This window comes from Dipteris shenzhenensis, chromosome 9 (assembly GCF_047967505.1).
Source record: "Dipteris shenzhenensis isolate YYH24624 ecotype China chromosome 9, Dip_SZ_1.0, whole genome shotgun sequence".
Classification (NCBI taxonomy): Eukaryota; Viridiplantae; Streptophyta; class Polypodiopsida; order Gleicheniales; family Dipteridaceae; genus Dipteris; species Dipteris shenzhenensis.
The window spans coordinates 38,041,585-38,062,880 of NC_141604.1; the positions used below are offsets into that span (position 1 = coordinate 38,041,585).

Sequence of the window (21,296 nt, forward strand, 5' to 3'; positions counted from 1 at the left end):
GTAGCATGGGCACAACTAGAGAAGTCTTGCTGAATTTAGTGCATGTAGTATCTTTATGGGATTGTCGACCCCAACCTTCCCACCACTAATAGAGCACGATCGAATTCATTGGGAGTAAATTACCCGTTGGTCCATCGTGTCAAAGGACACAAAACGTGAGTTTAGATATTTAGATTTGAAATGTCGTAATTAGAACAATACCTGTGGTGTCCCACTTACAACTACCTACATGCAGGTGAGCAAAGCAAATTAGGATAATAATTTTATATTTATACACAATAATGTATGACGTAATCAGGAGAGGACATATCAGCTAGAAGCAATTGATGCTCTATAGCATCCTTGTGTACTTCACAATGGGAATTCTTCCTCTCCAAGAATGAATTTGAATACCATTTACATAAATTCTTAGTTGTTCTTTCTTGGTTTTTCATAAGAGAATTTGTAATCGATGTATGTTATAATTCATCTTCATTTGTTGAATATGAGAATCAAGGAATGTATTCTTTCAATCGTCTTAATCTATCGTCAAAAGTCTCAGAAGAGAATTGATATGAGAGGATTGTGAGTTAGGAGATTCATGGAAGTTGAGCCTTAGATTGACCATTGTTCCATGCTCATCAATGCCAAGGCTCTTTCAAAATTTGCCATTCTCAATTTGCGATCCTCACCTTCATTTGGTATTTTCTACACAGATGCTTGAGTATTAAAGTTAGAAGTCCTAAAACATTTAGTTGCGTAAAACTTTTGTGAGATACTAAATTAGTAGTCCTAAAATTTATGAGAATTTAAATCACTACCCTTAAAACATTTATGTAGTTGCAGTTCGAGTTCGATTGACACTCGGAGTTTGATTGGAAGTAGACAATCCTCACAATGGATGTTGGATCTAGGTACACATCATCTTTTCTTTTTCAAAGTTATTGTGACATGTCTACTTTAGATTAGATGGTTTTCTCCTCTAGCTTGCCCAAACTTGAGCAGTTCCGTTTCTTTCGGATCAATGCTCAGTCATTCTTCTTTTAGTTAAGGTGCAAAGGGTGTAAAGAATCCATTTTCTATTTCATCTCTTACCAATGCAAATATTTTCTTCAAGATTATTAGAATGATTGCAATCGACATTGACACTCAGAACATGCTTATCATTACTGATATAAATTTTGATCCTTAAGAGGATATGCAATTTAGTGCTTCCACAAGCAAGGTAAGTAGGTGGTTGCCTTCATTAACAAGTACATAATTTCTAATCAATAACATGAAAGATACAAATCCACAACTACTTGCAAGAAGAACAAGGCTTTTGATGCCACTTCCATTACCCAAAGCCGCCTATGTGAGAAATAGAGATTTTATTACCATTAGAAGATGCTTGAATCCACGACCCCAATATGATACATGAAATATTGTGTCAATTCACACATCGATAAGGCAGTGTCTGCATTGACCAAAGAAGAAGCCATGAAATTGTCATTGCTATTATATTGATCCATATATGAAGCTCCAATTCATAATCACAAACACATTGATTCTAAAGAAAGGCATTACTTCAAAATGGCAACTCAACAAACATTACTTGTAAAACAATCATAGACAAAGAGACCAAACATGAAAGTCTCATAAAATTTGTCTTAAAATATCGTCAATGAGATGAAAGAAAGGAGAAAAAGAAAGCGCATTATCATGATTTTCAAGTACAACATGCATAGAGACCCTGACAATGACTTCAAAGAGCTTATGCTCCTATATTATCCATTCACTAATGATGAAGATGAAGACTTGTGCGAACTTGAACAACTTTCCTAAAATATCAAGGGAAAACCAATGCAGTAAACTACAACTACGACGACTTGATTGGATTTGACATGTTGTTGGAGGAACTATAACCACAACAGCAAATGCATCACCAAAACATTGACTACACTGAACATAATGAAAAGCTTTCTTGGGAAACATAAACAACATCATGAAAAACATAAGGCAATATAACTACAACTACAAAGACATAAGTGGATGTAAAATATCAGTACATGCACAATAGCAAACATCAACTACAATGAGCATAGTGAAACACCTTCTTGGCAAAAATAAAAAACATCATGAGAATTGCAATGCGATATAGCTACAGCTAAAGATACACTCTGATTTGTAGACAAGGTGATATGGGCTATACCTTGTGCTCTTCTTATATGTAAGATTGTATGCCCACACAGTTGTAGGAACATCTCATACAAATCACAAAGGTTGGTGTTAGCAGTTTTATGCAGGGTTACACCTAGTGCCTCATTGACATGGTTGACACCTTGCACATTTCTACCTTTGTAAAGACACGAGTATTGGTCCTTCACAGTCATTTCACAACTGCAACTATCATACACTATCACGTCACTGTTGTCCATTGTCATGTACTGTTATTTCAGATCTGCAACTGTCATTCATTATCATTCAATTGGTATTCACTATCATTTCAGAGCTGGAACCACCATTTCAATAGCATCTCACTTTTCGAGCTGCAACTGTCATTCACTGTCATTTCAAAATTTCCATAAAATTTGTGTATTGGAATCGGCTAAGGCAAGGAGATGGAGCTGTGTGGCAAACTTGTGCTTCAAGCTATCTGGCTATGAAGAACAAGAAGCTGCAGGTACTGAGGTCCATATGTAGGTGGCTCATTGGAGCTCTGTGGTTATGTGGTGAAGCAGGAGCTGCAGCAGTGTATGAATTGGCACCAAAGCAGCTATGGAGGGGGAGAAGGAGCAGAAATGGCTAAGGGGTGGATGACGATGCTATGACATAATATTTGCTTCTTGAAGTTTGGTGTGGTGTGACGGTCCTTGCAAAGAAAGAGTGTGGTACTTTAGCTTCACCCTAACCTTTGGCTTGCACTTTATGGTTTGGGAGCTGATCGGGTAACTCACGCCCGTGTCAAGGCTTATGGATCTTTTCAGCTTCTGGAGCTCGTTAGGGGTACAGGTATACCAAGCCCCAGATATGCTGCCAACGAGTAAACAGCCACGATCAGACACACAAGCAGAAATCGGCTTACACTGGTTAAAAGCCATCTCTACCTGCTTAGACTACCACAGAGGTAGTGAAGAAGCTCTATGCAGGGCTGGAGTACTTAAGTATTGACGACTGGTGATTTGACACAAATGGAAGCCCTATGCAGGGCTGGGTACAGAAGCATCAAATGGAATCCCAACGAGCACAAGTGGAATTAAGCTTGCATGCAGCTCCATCTGGTCTTTGCATGGACGAATCAGAAAGAGGGCAACCCACTTGTAATATATCTCCCTTTCCCACAAACATTAATCTCTAAATCTGACACTTAAAATACCTTATTCATTTTCATCCTTTTGTGTTGCAATGTATCTGATTTCAAAAGCAAGAACAGATCTGATTTTGGCCCCAATATACTGTTTTGCAATTCCCAACTTGCAGCTCGACTCCAAATGCTTGATATGTGGATGATTAGAGCTACAAGGCCTGAGCAATGGCTGGTAAATTATTTCATCTTTCAAGTCTTCAGAGACTACACCCCACAAGAATCACAGATTTGGCATGCATCCCAAAAGCTGGAATGCTCTCATCAATCAAATGCAAAGAGCGGCATAGGTCAATGTATACGAGAAGTAACGCCATTGTTGAGTTCACAAGCGTACAAGCTGAGTTCCAGAAGCTGAGCTCCTGTCTATTCCCAGGGTTCACCTCGTGGTTTGGAGGTTGGGGCTAGGATGGAATAAAAATTGGTCAATACGTGTCTATTCCCATCTTGGGCCAGCTAATTTTTTGAATGGGTCTAGGAACAAAACGATTTTCCAGTGCCAGTCCAATCGTAATCCAATCCGTGTGCAAGGTAGCCATGGCAAAGGCCTGTATTTTGCTAGAGAGGGGACAGAAGACAAAGGATTTGAGGAGCTCAAGTGATGGGAGGAAGAAGGATGCAAACTATGTGGTATTTCATCTAACGTTTCATCTTCCCTATATGCTGAGGTGTCGACCTCCTACGCACCATTGCTTCTCTTTTATATACATGATTTTGGAAATAGCAAGAAGAGGGGCAAAACCAATTAACAAGCATGGCTTGGAGAGTTTTACAAAACAGAAAGCGAGTGGAAAATTACACTCCAGAACTTCCTAAAGTAGGTAATAAAGGTTTAGAGATAGTGCCTAATAAACCCATGCGGACAGACAACCTAACAAAGTGAAAGAAGTGTACTTTTAGAGGCATCCCAATACCCCCCCTACATTTGCTTCCAAAGATGGAAATGCATTTATGGGGTTGTCCCCATAGAAAACGTGCATCTGGGCACTCCTTTGTCAGAACGTCCTACTGAAGAGATGTAGGGGATGCCCAAGGGTACCCCAGACCTTCCTTGCATCTTTGCATATGTGCACCACTGGCCTTCACTCCCGCCACTTGCAAGCTATAAATTTTCCTGCTGCCATTCAAGTTTCCCTAGGTTTCACCCACTGGAAGCAGCTCTATAGGGACGCGGGGCCAGCCAGCAGGTGCACCCTGTCAGCCCCCCTGCCTAGAAAACCTGCATCCCCACAGGAAGGTCTCTGGGGGTGGCCTTACATAGAAGTTAAAAATGTGCAAATTTTGATAAGACTAAGCAAATGAGCAGGTTAAGATACACTAAAGGTGAGTTTTGGAAAGCAATGAAGACAACGTAGAAGAAAGTGACTCTACCTCTCAACTCGAAGGCGAGGTCATTGTACTAAATGACATCTCTGGGGGCTCCATCACTGCCAGCTTCCCCTCCAGCATCTCCACCACTCTCCCCATCGTCGGCCTCATTGCTGTATCCTCCTGTATGCACCACACCGCCACCCTTACGCACCTCTCAGCTTCCTGCTTATACTGCTTCTCCTCCATCTCTCCCTTCAACCTTCCATGTGGAAATCTAGCATGTGGAGCTATTCGGAAAGGATGGTGACTACTCTTGTTCTTCACGCCATTGAATGGATCTCGTCAAGGTCGCTTCCAGGTCAGTAGGGAAGGGCCACGGGAGTCCTTTCCGGGGACGAAGCCGGGAGGATTTCCGGTGACCGACCTTCGAAGGCCGTGAGCCGGGATTGGACCGGATTTCAACCGGGAAAGGGTGACAAGTGGCCCTTCCCGGCCATCACGGGAGGTAGAATTCGTCATTTTCCGGTCAGGTTTGGCCGGAGTTTTGGATATATGGATTCCGGATTTTAGGGTCCTGTTGAACCCTGCGGTTCCATTTGGAAATCCTTGCCCTAGTAGTGAGCTTGCCAACTATCTCTCTCCATAAAAGGAAGTTCCGTTTGAACGAAGGAGTTGCTTTCTAGACCCTCTGTAGTCTCATCTCCCAAGTGGGTCCCCTATCCATGGGTGCGTGATACTTCCACTGAGCCTTTGCCACAAGTGCAACACCATTGCCTTGTCTCTCTTTGAAGTCTTGTAGTGATAGTTTAGAAAAATCCTTTCCTGATTTCCATAGGAAGCCCTTAAAGTCTTTGGTCTTTGTGTAAACCTGGCTCGTTGGCTAGTCGGTTTTCAATTTGCCTATCATCTCCTGCATTAACTGTTCCTCTGCTCTGGTAAGTCCGTATCTTCTAGTTAGCTGCGGAGATCTCTGGTAAGTCTGTATCTCTGCTCTGGTAAGTCTGTATCATCTCTTGAGAAGATGAGAGCTTGGCGTAATGAATATCATTCACCTTGTTTGTCCACCCATGGTGGCCAATTATGAGGGGACACATGGGCGAGTGACCTATGCCGCCGAGTAGTGGGGGTGTCACAAAAGCCAAGGTGGTTGGCTGTTGAGAACAATTTGAGTGAGCTACACATACAAGTGAAGTTCAGGTGGAAAACTACCCTGTTGGGTGACAAGAAAGGGCATAATGAACTGATTCATCAGAGCATTAGTGTTGATGTATATATGGAAACATAGGAACGACATAGTCTTTCACAGAGTCCCAAGAACTAGGATTCCAATAGATAAATGCTTGGAAGAAATTCGGGCTGTAACTTTTTTTTTTGGCTCGAAAAATGAAGCTTGTAAAGCCCTTGCAAGGGTATGGGATTGGCGTTTTGACCTTCTTTTGAAAGGCGACTTTGTATAGTTTTCCTTTTCTTTTAATATATTTTTATACTTCCCACAAAAAAAAACAAGCAAAGTATCCCTTGACCCCAAAGCAAAAAATATTTAAGGAAGTGGATAGCCTTTAGGAATAGATAATCATCTACATGGTGCCAAAGCAAAAAATATTTAAGGAAGTGGTTAGCCTTTAGGAATAGATAATCATCTACAAATCGGATAAAGTTTCCCGACTTTGTCTCAAATTTATTTTGGCCTTCCACTATATTTGCAAGTAAAGACCAAAAAAATCACAATGTAAAATGGAAGAAACCAACTACACGTACATGCAAGGAAAACCTCAGGCTTCAAAAACTATCACTCATGAAGAAGTCAAATTGACCTGAACAATTGCCACTAGCAACTGATCATGCCTAAGCCAATATTCCAACCATACGCAAGAGAAGAACCAAATCTGGAGGAATTACACAAGAGAAGAACCAATATGGAGGAATTGCACAAGAGAAGAACTAATATGGAGAAATTGCACAGTTAGGTTGCCCACACTATCTTCTAGTATTGATATACACGTCAAACCATATCAACAGTTAGGTTGAGAACTCAAATGCTTGCCCTCACTATCTTCTAGTATTGATATACATGTCAAACCATAGCAATGAACAGGATCGAAGCGTTAATACTTTACAAATGTTTATGTGATGTGAGGCACCTATGTTGAAAGCAGGATCTCAATCGCAAGAACCTTATTTGAAAGCATTAATCGTACATTCACATTACATGATGCAAGAAGTGGATTGGCTCTTGCAAGAACCTCTTGACCAAACTCTTCATCTCGCATTGTTGCCCAATTGAAAATGGAGAAGTTGGAAAGACTCCACCAACCCATAGGGGTACACCTATTCTTCTTGGGCTAGTCCCTTAGGCTATGGAGCCCGCCAACTCAGGTTAGGAACTATGTGCTGCCCCACCTTCAACCAAGGAGCTCTCTAGCTCATGATAAGACCAACCAATAACAAAGGCGGATACAAGCTTCACGAAACCGAATAGTTGCAACCTTATAACCAAGGGTTATCACCTCTCTTTCCACCCACTTCACACACTAAGTAGAAAAACTCTAATTTGTGACAAAAGGGTAAAAAGTCAGGCTAAAAATTGTAGCCATGTCACATTTTTTTGGCGATTCACCATGCTATCCAGTTATATTTATACAAAATAAAGTTTATTCGTACAAATAGTTATTCATACAAATAAACTTTATTCGTACGAAGAACTTAATGGTATGAATACTTTAGGTTACATAATTTGGCAAATGACCCTCATATGTTTATCTCCCTCTTCGTTCTCTAGCCGAGTAGAAGAGATCAAAAAAGGGAAAGAAAAGAAAGAAGGCTTATTAGGTTACTCTAGCAAGTAATTTTGAAAGTTTGTACTAAAATGGAATTTGATTATTATTTGTGTGAGTTCTAAGGGTCTCTACAGACTCTTAGATCTCATGTGAAATGTGATTTTTGTTCTTGTTTGTGTGAGTTCTATAAATCTCATTAGAGATTCAAAGATCTCTTGTGTGAATAGTTCTTTTTTATAAATTGATAGACTTCTTTTTCAGGGGTCCACTGACTTGAGTTGTGCTTGTTATTTTGAGTCAGAGCATGGTAGGGCATGCTCTTTACAATGTTCAAGTGCTTAGTCACATGTGTCTATATAATGAACTAGGTTTGATTGTTTATAGTCGTCACCGTGTGTTGTTGGCTATGGTTTAGACTACAAGGACCTATAATATATCTATAAGTAAACTTTGATGTACAATGAGCTAATAATCGAGCTAGGACGTAGAAATTCCAATCTCAGTTTGTTCCTACAATAAAAATACATGTAAGGATTAAAGATATTTTATAACCATAAAAATTATTGTCCTAAGGTTCCATATGACATTTTTGTAAGAACCATTTTTGAGTTCTTAAGATCTCTAAGATAGGCTATGTAAATTATGTTTTTTGTAGTTTGGTAAACTTCTTAGAATTTTATTTTTTTAAGTTCTTAAAATTGCTGTTAGTTTAGGTCTATGAATTTGATATTCTTACACTTGGTATTGAGAGAAAATATCATTCTTTCAATACTATGTGAATGAATGTTTTCAACCTTGTGAAATATAATGAATATTTAAAATGTAGATAATCAGAACCTGCATTCTTACACTTATTATTGAGAGCATTTTATTCTCTCAATATGATGTAAATGAATGTGTTGTATCTTTATAAAATTGGACTTCTTGCACTTACTATTGAATGAATAGATATGTATTCTTTCAATTTCATGTGGATGAGCTTTTAGCTAGCTCATTCTTACACTTACTTTTGAATGAATGTTTTTTATTCTTTCAATAGTATGTGAATGAATCTTTCACAATGTGTGTTCTTACACAATATATTTATTCTTTCAATTGGACGTGAATTAATGCATAACTATTTGAAATATGATTAGAGTTCTTACACTGATTTTTGAAAGAATACATCTGTGCTCTTTCAATTTTATGTGAAGGAACGTTAAGTAAACATTCTTACACTTACTTTTGAATGAATATTTTTTATTCCTTCAATAGTATGTGAATGAATGTTTCAGAATTCGCATTTTTGTATTTGTCAAGTTTACATTCTTACACTTACTCTTTAGAGAATATATCTATTCTCTGAATTGAAAGCGAGAATGTGTAACTATTTGCAATCCTAATTATTGCAATTGAAAAAATAAATATATATTCTTTTAATTGTATATGAATGAACTTTCAAGTAATAATATCCTTACGCTTATTTTTAAATGAAGTGATGAACAAAAAGCACTCACACCCAAAAATAAAGCACGATTGAGACCATTAGACCAAGTTCTAAGATTGTGACACGTGGGTGAAGGAGGTGTGAGAAAACCAAAACATCCCTTTAGGCTGCTTGTCGTAAAGAGGATAGCTTTGGGTTCAATGGTTCACACCACCTAGATGTCATGAACTTGTGATTTATAGCATTATACCATTTGGACTCTCCAGGGATTGGCCATTGACCACACATAAGTCTTCATTAGCCCTTCACACCACCTTCGGGAAGATGGCTGGCGCGTGATGTCAGCCCAGCGTAACTAGCAACGAGAAGTGCCTCAAATATGCCCCAACGCCATGAGCCAATTTTCAAGCACTTTCTAACCCATGGCCCATTCCTCCACCATGCTTAGAGAGTTAACCATGGTTTGTATCGGACCTTTATTTTTTCCCATTTGGCAGCTGTCTCGTGATTTTGTATGTGCGGAGCTGGTTAGTTTAATTATGGGTGGGTTAGTTTTAGAATTTGACAGTCTGGCATTAGAGGGCCATTTTGCATATATCAATGTGGTTGGATCCAACGGTGAAGATTTATCCTCCACAGACCTCAATTCACAACTATGTAAGAGTGGGTACACATTGCCTAATCTACACCCATGGGAGGAATGGGGTGGGTGCTGTGTGTTACCACACTATGGACTAGATTTTAAAAAACAGAGAGCTGGCAAGTTCAAAGGGAAAAGGCATCTTCTTATTCGTAGGGTCAAGCATGGGAGGGGGTTGGAGGACCAAGGGCCTTGGCTACCCATGCTCATGGGCAACCCCATTTCAAGGACTCACCCATGCAACAACCATGTCATCAAATACCCCTTCTCTCTTTTGGCGAGCACTAGTGTGTGAACACCTTAAGTCCAAATGAGGAGTGTGAGTCTTGTGAAAGCTTGAATTCTACACGATATCCTCACTGCTATGAGAATTGTTGTGCCATTGGGACTAGCTACCCTCATCACGACCTGGTTCATTAAGTTGTGGGAGGAATGCAAGATCCGAGGACTCCTCAATGGTCACGGCAAGATGTATCAATGCCAAGAATCTGCTCCAACTAGATTTTTGAGCCTTGTTTTTTTAATAAAATGAGTCCTCTTTTATCTCATGACACCACAACAAATGTTTGCTCCGAAGCCATAAGCTCTATGGTTACCCCCCATCACCTTGTTTAGGTTGGTCCCTCAAGCTATATAGGAACAATTGGCAATTTGAATAGTAACATTCAACCAACACCAATAGCTATATTAAGAGAGAACAATTGGCCCGAGAGTCTGAATCATTTGGACCGAGCCACAATCAGGGACAAAAAGCAATGAAGGTGGCACACTGAGTGGAAAGTCACCAATAGATTTGGCAAGAATTCATCTCAAGGAATCTTTAGCTTTAGCAAAGGCGAAATGCTCAACATGGAATACACAAGAGCATATAAAAAGGATGACTAGTCATTTGTAGGGGGTTTTGATAATTCAAACAAATGACCAGTCACTACTTTTGGGTGATGTGAGTAAATATGTTCAACAAATAGTAGTCAAGTGAGAGTTGGTTATGCAGCATTGTTTACAATAGGTTGTACTCATGAGTTGAGTACAGAGATGACTAAGGGAAAGGGTGTGTCGAGTGCACCAAGTGGCCATTCATAGTTACTTTGTATAGAATTGAAGTAATAAAAGGAACACCCCTTATTTTTAACATTATTTAAGCCATTGGGTCCTTTTTGCATCTAGCATTTGTGACAAACTTGTTTTCATTCATTGTCACACTATGAATACAAATGAGCATTCTGCATGAATAGCAAGAGCTGAGTCCATCCTTTGAATAGCATGAGCCGAGTCCATCCCTTTAATAGCAAGAGGCGAGTCCATCCCTTCAATAGCAAGAGCTAACTCCATCCTTTAAATAGCTTTTTTCATGAATAGCAAGAGGTGAGTCCATCTTTGAAGAGCATGAACTTCCATTAGGCAATCTAGAAACAAGCATACTGCCTTCGCACATCCCTGAACATAGTCAATTTGGATGGACACATGAGTGAATGAAGCAACCTATTAGCACACCAAGCTTCATAACTAACATTTTTAGTGATCTTGTTAGGTCTGCATTGGATTGCCAATGAAAGAAGATGGTGGGATGTACTCTGCATGAATGGCAAAAAGATGGGGCTTCTATAGTTTGGTCAAAACATCAGCAACTCATGATAGCTTAATATTAGATGAAAAGTTTTCTTTTCCCAAAACGTGATACTCCCTTTCCCTATTGGTTGTTTCTAGGATGAAAGCTCTTTCCAAGGTTTTCAAGGTAGAATTTCCTTGTTTCTAGATTTTAATTAAACTTTCGAAGGATGAAAGCTATGGTGAAAGATTGTTATAAAGCTTGACAGAGCTTTATGCAAGGCGAATAGGTTTGAAGGAATTTTGGGCTTTAGCTCACAATCTCATAAACGTTCACTGGTAGAAGAAAGAGCTAAGGCATGAAAGGAAATCATAGGTTCTCAGAGTTCATTCTAACAGATGGTCACCATGCAAGGTAAGTCCTTTCCTAAGTTATAGCTTGCTCCACCGATTGTCTTTTGGTTACCAGTCTAAAGTCAAAGCTTTAATCCTTCAAAAGTTTTCAAAAGCTACCTTCATAGCTTTTCCTTCTTCTTAGCTTTCCTTCCACACTACAAATGGAATTTCCTCCTCTTACGAAGACGTAGGAACCTAAACATACCATGAAGACCTCTCAAAGTGGAAGGTGACCGAGGAAACACAAACACTCATGTATTGTATGTACCTTTTTTCCAATGTGATTATTTGGTCTTTATTACCACTGAGTCCCACATTACGTTTGGTACCAAGATCTTCTTCGCTGAACCATGTTCTAGGAACCAAGCAATAGAGTGACTCGTTCGAAGCTCCCCATCTAACTATGGAGCAATCTGGTCAATCCTCAAGCATCAGAGGTCATAGGGAAAATGCATAACCCATCCCTAGGTTGGTAGACCTTTGTGTCCCATACCACAGAAGCCCTGAGGGATGCATTAATCTAGCTCGTAAAGGTATAGCCACATATTCTAGTAGGAATCTGTATCTAGGTATTGATCAATCTCTTCAACCCTAAAGTATATAGCAACAATCCATAGCTATAATTTGGATATAGAACCTATTCCGACCTCCATCCAAATATATTACTCAAGTTAGGATTACTTATCCTAACTGGAGTATATATACCTGATTCCCTTCTAGATCTCCATCCAGATATATCATTCAAGCTAGGATTACTCATCCTAACCACCCCCACTAGGGTATCCCCTAACCAATAGGTGAGTCAATAGCTAATCAGGATTAGTTAGGGATGTAACTGCAGTATACATACTTGATTACCTTCTAGATGTCCATCCAAATATATCATTCAAGCTAGGATTACTCATCCTAACCTCCCCCACTAGGGTCTCCCCTAACTAATAGGTGAGTCTATAGCTAATCAGGATTAGCTAGGGATGTAACACTCTTTAAGCGAGCAGGAGTGCAAAAATTTAAGGGGCAAGTTGTATAAATAATGGCATAGTGGTCTAGCTCGTGGATTGACAATATGGAGGTAGATAAAAGGACATGGACAATGTGAAGGTGGCAGATGTAAACCTACATGGCAAGAAGTAGTAGGGGAACTCTCTGCCATGTCATGAAATATCAACTAGGCATAGATATGGGGGGAACATGGTGTCCTTCATAGCAGATTACTGGTGATCCAACAACCTATGGTCACTGGCACTGATGCAAAAATTCCCCCTAAGAGGCTATACAAAGCACAGCTCGGGCTATTCACAAAACTCTTGGAATAATATGTGCCTATAAGAAGGCTAGTATAGTTGAAATAGATTGTGGGAGGCAAGACTGCACACTGGCTTGAGAAGATATTAGTCAAGGCAAATTTGGGACTACAGGATAGTTTGTATGGATTGTGGACATTCTAGACTATTCAAATTTTAGATTTGCCTCTTAGGTACGGGTGGTAAAAAAGGTATGCACAAAGTACACTAGATTGCCTTGAATTTGATGTGGCTGGTAATACCATTATTAATTGCTCTTCTCAATTTTTGTAGGTCTTAGTGGGCATAGGGTAATCTTGAATTGACTAGGGACTTCGAAAAGTATAAGAGGCTTATGGAGTCTTCTACTTTGCATGAAGGGGAATATATAATTGAGAGGTAAGTATAAACCTCTCTAGTATAATTCAAGCCTATCTAAAGCTCTACTTTCTTTGAATGAAACCTCTTTCTTTTCCTTTGAAATTCAAATTTATGGGATCAAACATTAAATTAGTTATGGAAAACAAATTGAGTTTACCATAAAGAATCTTACACAATAGAAGTATTAATTTAGATTGTTCATTTCATTCTTAGAGAGCAAAATGTTGAACAACAAAGAACCTTTCCCTCTTTTGTCCTTGATACATGATCAAAGTATCCAAGGATTGAAGTCCTTTAGTGTAATCTTCCACTTCCTTTTCTTTTCTGGAAAAAGCTTGAAGCCATGCTTGTTAATTGGTTCTGCCCTTCTTCTTGCTATTTTCAGAGTCTTATATATAAAAGAGTAGTATTGGTGCATAGGAGGTGGACACCTTAGCATATAGGGAATGTTAACAAGCAATCAGTAAAAGAAGATGAATTGCTAGGTCAAATTTTACTGAGAGTCTTTCATCTCAACTCCCTCACTTTGGGTTCCCTCTCTAGCAACTGGTCCCTTGCCATGGCTACCTTAGCCTGTGACAGATCCTTAGGGTCTTATAGCACATAGATTGGATTGCAATGGGACTAGCACTAGATCCTAGACCCATGAGTGGATTTTGTGGATAGATTTTGTGCCTACGAACTCAGGTATGGAAGACTCAGTTTCTATGCTTGTAAATCCATACAAATCAGCCAACTGTGAGTTTCCGACTGTGGAAGAAATGCTAGAAAAAAGAATTGGTTGTCAACCAGCCAGTTTTCAGAGAACCCAGCTCTCTACATAGGGAATCTTTGAAACAGGGGCTAGCAACTAGGGTGGAGCACTATATATCCAACATACGCCTCGCTCCATAAGTAGTAAGTATGTAGGAGACACTTGCAGGCCAAGCCTTTCAGAAATGCATCTGCCGCTCAGCGATCATCCGAGATCTTGATGTCCCACACTCCAATAAGCACGTAGGGTGTGGATGATGTCTTGCCGAATGGCAAGTAGGGTGGCCGCCTATCACAAAACTGCAGCAGGCAACCCAGATGTTCCAAACAATGATGCTCTCGCATTCATTTGGGATGACATAGGACCTTGTCGAGAAGGAGGCATCGTGTCTTGTGCCTCTATTCAGAAGATCTGCTGACCATGGATCCTGTAAGCTAGAGAGGCCGGATTGATGGAAAAGGCATGACCCCCCTCATCAACCTAGCAGCCATCCCCTCCCCACAATGAAGTCTTGCTGCATCCTATGTGTCCCGGCATCATCCGAATCCTTTGTGCTGCGCGGTAGCTCCAAAGACAACGTGGGATCGTCTCCATATCTTTATCTGCATAACGGTGGCATCTACCATCTAGGCCCACCTGCTCCAACCATGGTTCAATGGGCAAAGCTCCATGGGCCACCATCCAAAGAAGTATGAAACCTTCTGTGGCCCGTGGCTCGTCCATAAGCATGACTGAAATCTAGAGATAAACTCCTAGGGAACAGGTTGCTCAACCCAGTGATTTGCTCTCGAGGGAGTCTTGGCTGCAGTTGGCTGCAGCCTCCTACAACTAAAGGCGATGACCAATGCATGTCGTGTATGAGAAAAAGGACACCTCCTCCACTCTCTTCGAGTGTCACGCTAGAACCGATCCCACTACACCTCTCAAAGAGGCCAATCCTCCCATAACCAAAGACACCACCACCACCCCTTCTGCCCTGCCAAGACTAGAATCAGGTCAATAGTCAAGTCCTTACCCAAACGGTCTACTATCTAGACCTTTTTCCACTTAAGCATATCTAGAGCCCCATCAATCTCTTAGTCGTCACTTGTCTCGAGGTGAAGGTGGCCTCCGAGCTCCACTCTGTAGCATTTGGAACACAGCTCGTAGGGATCTATGCAAAAATTGGATCTTGCTGGGCACCCTGGTCCTAGAAAACTGCCCATACCATCAGGGGGGAGGCAAAGGCTTTACGCAAACCCTCCCACCAAGGCTTCGAGGTCAGTAAGTCTATCTCCATCATCGGAATACCTACCCCCTTCGAATGAGAGAGTGCTCTTGAATTGGCTGGGCCACTATCCCATTGTGCCCAATCAATGTGCATCTGTTGCCCTAGCATGAAACGTGATCTCGAACCTCCAGGCACCGCAGGAGGGGCTGTCACTCAAACTCCTCATAGCACCACTAGGTGGCCCAAATGAGTCCTCCTGACAAGCGCTGCCAAACTCTGTGAAGACTCCTCATCAGGGGGGAGCCTTTGATAAGATCCAGGTGCCACAGGAGGGGCTGTCACTCAAACTCCTCATAGCACCACTAGGTGGCCCAAATGAGTGCTCTCGACAAGCGCTGCCAAACTCTGTGAAGACTCCTCATCAGGGGGGAGGCTTTGATAAGATCCACTTGTGGGACTGTTGCCACTGACCTCCAGTGTGGGGTCTATTCTTGATAAGCTTTTGCTGAAGCAGGAGCTTTTAGGGCTCCGAGCATGTAGTGCGACCTCGCACTACTAGCTCGCCCAAAGGGCTCTGCTCTACATCTCAAGACAAAGCCGATTCCTCCCTCCACTTGGGGCAGGATCTCCGTCTTCCAAGCGACCTTGGCTCTAGCGTTCCTCCCTCTCAATTGAATGGACTCATGGACCTCATATGATCATATAGGCTGATGTGCTGCAAAGGTGAGGCAATCAATACACACAAAAAAGCATCCAGTTTTTGTGGTAAAATGAGATGAGGAGCAACTTTTGCAATCATGAGAGTAGAAAGGATATATTTTTGGTAGGTATAGTGAACATGCTACCCCAATGGAAAAGTTTAGGAGATCAGACTCGTGTCTTTCAACATTTTATGTGATGTGTAAGTATAGATCAATCCACTTATGCAAAAAGCGTTAAATGGATGTAGCCTATGTACTAGCAACCTACCCATACTCTTGATGTGGATGCCTCATAGGCAAAATATAAATATTATAGATTCTTACAAACCAAACTAAGATAAAGCAGGTTATAAGCTTTAGGAGGTAACTGCCTAATAAACACATGGAGGACAGAGAACCAATGCTTTTATTTTATTTTTTCAAACATTGTACTTGTACACAATGGGATTCTAATTTTCAATACAAAGTTCCCATGAACAAATGAAAGGCACGGCTGCTGCGAGAGAGGGAGTATGCAGAGAGGGAGATGACGTCAGCACAAAGAGAGAGAGAGAGAGCCCGCAGGAGAGGGAGCAAGTGACAGTGAGAGAGAGAGGGAGAGAGCAGAGGAGGGAGTGAGAGAGAGAGAGAGAGAGAGAGAGAGAGAGCTTGCTTGAGAGGAGGTCGAGCGACGACAAAGAGGAAGGGAGGGCAAGGGAGTGATAGAGGAAGCAGATTTATAGAGGAGGGGACACAGGCACGAGAAGAGGTGAGAACCTTCGAGACCAAGCTTTCGTAAAACCTCCTCAAGCTTAGGTGTCAATTCTTTCGTTCCATCCCCAAGCTTAGGTTAATTCTTTCGCTCTCTCCCTCACTAATTAATAGAAAGAATAAAACTCATCAGGGGCACCTATTGGGTTCGTACAGGTTAAAATGTGTAGTTTGTGCTTGCTAAAAATAAAATGCAGAAAATATAATCAGCGAAATAAAGGCTAAGCAAAAGTGTGAGCCTTTTATGCCAGCAACTGAGAGAAAATAGAAAGTGTCTCTACCTCTAGACTTTGAGGGAGCTCAGAGAAGGTCCCCATGCACCAGGGATCCAGATCTGTCTGGAGATTTTGAGGCAGCAAACACATCCCCATGGAGAAGCTGCTCGAGATTTTAGCTACCGGAGATTCGAGCCCATTTGGGGGGCTGGCTTTGGGCAACCCCCTGGCAGCTGGAGAACTTCACTCCATTGTTTCCACCCAAAACAAGCAATGGCAGCCAGTGCAAACCGGCAGGGGATGCCGGTGATCTCCATTAGTGAATCCGGCCAATGGGGACCTGCTCCCATTGTACTAAAGGACATCCCTGGCAGGCAGAGGGGGCTCCATCACGGCCGCCTTCCCCTCCAACATCTCCACCACTCTCCCCATCGGCGGCCTCATCGCTGCACTCTCCTGTATGCACCATAGCGCCACCCTTAGACACCTCTCTGCTGCCTCCTTATACTGCTTCTTCTCCTCCATCTCTCCCTTCAACCTCCCATCCACCACCTCTCCCACCCTCCCCTCCCTCACCTTCCTGAACGTCACTGCCCTCACATACGACGACTGCTCCTCCTCCGTATTCCTCCTTCCAGTTACCACCTCCAGTAGCACCATTCCATAGCTGTAAACATCCGTCTTGCTGTCTATCCCCGACCCCAGTAGCCATTCCGGTGCTAAGTAGCCCGGAGTCCCTCGCATTGTCGTCACCAGCCGGCTCTCGCCTCTTTCCATGCTGCGTGAGAGCCCAAAATCCGATACCTTGGCTCGGAATTGATCGTCCAACAGAATGTTTTCCGGCTTCACATCCAGATGCAAAATCCTCTCCTCGCACTCCTCGTGCAAGTACGCCAGCCCGCGAGCAGTCTCAACCGCTATGCTGAACCTCGTCTCCCAATCCAGAGATGGCTCCCCTTCGTCGTCCTCGCTCTTGAAAAGCCATCTGTCCAGCGAGCCTCTGGGCATCAGCTCGTAAACAAGTAACCTCTGCGCTCTCTCCGAGCAAAATCCCTTCAAGGATACCAGATTCACGTGTCGGATCCTGGAAATGGTGGCGACCTCGGCACAGAACTCTTTCTGACCCCGCCCTTCCCTCTCCAGCCTCTTCACGGCCACCTTCCTGCCGTCTGGCAGTTCCCCTTCGTAGACCGACCCGAAACCGCCTCGTCCCAGCTTCTTGCTGAAATTGCCGGTCATTGTCTCCAACTCCGTGTATGAAAATCTTGTGGGCAATCCGCGCAGCGTCTTCAGAAACTCTGGATCTTCCTCCAGCTCCCGGAATTCGACGTCTACCATTGCATGTGCTAAACGTTCCGTAACCTTGAGACGGTATGCATATCCGAGCAAAATCAGAAATACAGGGATGAGACAGGCGGTGACAGCACCCAGGAAAAGGAAAAGGGTGCGGGGGCGGGCAGTCTTAGCGAGTCTATTCGAACAGAAGACCAGAACGGCTATGTCTACGGGTAAGGCGACGCACAAGAAGGCCATCCAAATGAAACTCGGCGTCCTCCACCAGGAATTCATGATGCTCAAAGACGAAAGCCAAACTGGAGGAGATGATCTTGTGGAGTTTGCAAGGAAGAATTGCTCGTTGTGTGTGGCTGATCCGCCTGATGTCGTTTCTGGGAAGCACAATTTGCATGCGCTCCCAGTTATTGCTGAGAATCTCTTGATCTTGAAGAAAAATTATTCAGTTATTGCTCAGAATCCCAGTTATTGCTGAGAATCTTAAGATCTTGAAGAAAAGATCTGTCAAATCCCTGTGTGTTGGTGAGTGGCATGAGAAACTCAAGATCTTGAAGAAAAGTTCTGTCAAATCCCTGTGTGTTGGTGATTGGCATTGGATCCAAACGAGTGAATGGGTCGATCAGATGACTTGAGAGATTGACTTTTGTGGGTCGATCAGATGACTTGAGAGATTGACTTGGGCTATGAGCCTAAATTAATTAGGGCTCTATCCAAAAGAAATATCAAAACAATTTCCCTACCCATGTGGTTGAAAAAACGCATGACTTAACCCTGAGAGATCCGCTTATTGTCACTTATAGCTCTCTAAATTTCAGAGTCCTTGGTATGTCTTTATTAGTTCATTCATTGCTCACTCTCTTTTGTCATGGAGCACATAACTACTTCCTTAAAACCAAACTTGGATCCTACTTTTTAATGAAATTTTTGTAAAGGGAAAAAAAGAGCGAAAAAAAATATGAACTTGAGACATGACACAGGGTCCATCAAGACCCGATCCTCCCAGCAAATGTCAAGGGTAGTGTTTTATTATTACCTTGGTGACATACAAAGATTTGCGCCTTTTGGGAATTGAAGCCCAATGAATACATGAATAAGACTACACTCACAAGAGCTCATAAGTCATCCTTGGTTACAACCTAAATAATATTGGGTCATGGACTACAATTATATGAAATGTCATCCTTCGAGCTTGTATCCAACTCGGCTATCTCTACTGCTGATTCCAAATCTTTACCTCCCATCGAAAACATGCATCAAAAGAGAGGAATGTCGTAAAAAATCAAATTGAAGCAACATCAAGAATATTAGGGTCCAATAGTATTGCAAAGAAGTCTTGCGAATAGATGGGACACTAGCATATTACATGAATATCAGTAGTTGTAATATCATACTAAAATTTGAAAAATCAATATCTTGCACACACCAGTGATATAGGTTTCTTTGACTTTCTGCAAGCATGAAAAAATAATTAAAAATAGAAGGTAAAAATTTGACTCTTTGGATGAACGTGGAAGAAGAAGCTTTCTCAGTAAAAAGAATGACAGAAAATATGCAAAGAATGAGAATAAACAATAGCTAATACCTAGAAGTTTGCAGATAATTGGCATAATAGCTTTTTTGGCAGTATAAACTTTTGCAAACTAGCTTTTTTGGCAGAGCAACGTTTTTGGCAGTATATAGTTTTGCAAAATAGCTTTTTTGGCAAAATGGTTTTTTTTTGCAGAGTAGCTTGTTTGGTAGAACAACCCCTTTTTCTTTTAAAGAACAACTTTTCTTTCTTTCTTTTTTTCCCTATCCAATACATAACAATCTTTTCACCGGAAGACATAAAGCCCATTAGGTAGGCATAAAGCCCGTTTGGCAGGCAAAAAGCCCGTTTGCCAAGTTAAGCCCTTTTTTATGAAATAGCTTTTTGGGCAGCATATATTTTTGAAAAATAGCTTTTCTGGTAGTATATATTTTTGCAAAATAGCTTTTCTGGTAGAACAACTTTTTTGGCAATGGGCAGAACAACTTTTTTTGGCAATTGGCGAAACAGAGTGAGCAAGGAATTGTAGTAACCTTCAACATTTAGAAAGCCAACCAATCAAACTCACAATCAACCAACCACATCATCCACAGAAATGATCTTCTCAAAGATAGTAACCACAAAAAAAACTCATAAAAATGTGATCCAACATGAACTGGCAAGAACTATACATTTTATCAATACAATATGGACTAGTGCATGTAAACTTCCTCAAACTCTAAGAAAGAGTTCCATCTTACCTTGTTGTCCTCATTGCCAAGGCGCTGCAAACACCTCTGAACCACATGATTTCCATTTATATCTTTGATGAGGGTCACAACTCCTTGCTTTGAAGACAATATCACCATAGATACTTGCTCAGGGGTCTTTAATGTCTCGATGAGTTTCTAGACAGCTCGTGTGATGTCAAAATGGAGATAGTCATACCATCAACTTCACTCCCACCTTCTAGCATGGAAAATTTAGAACAAAGTTTGACAATACTTTGGATTATGCAAATTGCATGCAAAAATATATATTCCAACGTAGAAGTTGTTAAATTTATCTAAAGATGAAGGCAGCCTTGATTCAAAATTAAAACAGTAAGGCGTGTTAGAAAAAGTCCTTAAAACATGTGTGTGTTTTTGTGTGTGTGTGTGTGTGAGAGAGAGAGAGAGAGAGAGAGAGATCTAGCAGTCCAAACCAAATACAAGAGGATTCCCCATGCATACTCAATAAGATGTTGACCAAATCTAGCATTCTTAACTTTACATCAAATTAAATTCAAGATGGTGATTTTCTTACCCATGCATATTCAATGAGAGAGAGAGATCTAGCAGTGTTAACTTTACTCCAAACCAAATACAAGATGATTCCCCATGCATACTCAATAAGATGTTGACTAAATCTAGCATTCTTAACTTTACATCAAATTAAATTCAAGACGGTGATTTCCTTACCCATGCATATTCAATGAGATGTTGACCAAATCATCATTTTTGGTTACTGCTTCTAAAATGTCCATGCGATGGGCTTCATTGCAAACCTCAAGAAGCTTCAGCAGTAGATAATTTCTGAAAGGATCGGTCATCGGTTCAACTTAATGGCCCCTAATCTCCTCAAATATCTTCTTTACATCCTCTGGGTTTCCTTCATCAAACTTTCTTTGCGAGAAGTAGTAGCCATGCTGATCTTTAGTGACATTGTATATTTGGCCCTCCACCAATAGCCGTTGTACACCGGGTTTCTCTGCCACATGAATTTCATGAGCTAATGTTACCA

At 41.4% G+C, this 21,296-nt stretch overlaps 1 pseudogene; it reads right to left on the reverse strand.

Moving 5' to 3' along the window:
* Positions 1-4,550: 4,550 nt before the first annotated feature.
* LOC147898602 (G-type lectin S-receptor-like serine/threonine-protein kinase SD2-5 pseudogene) lies at positions 4,551-18,726 on the reverse strand (annotated as a pseudogene).
* Between the last annotated feature and the right edge of the window lie 2,570 nt (positions 18,727-21,296).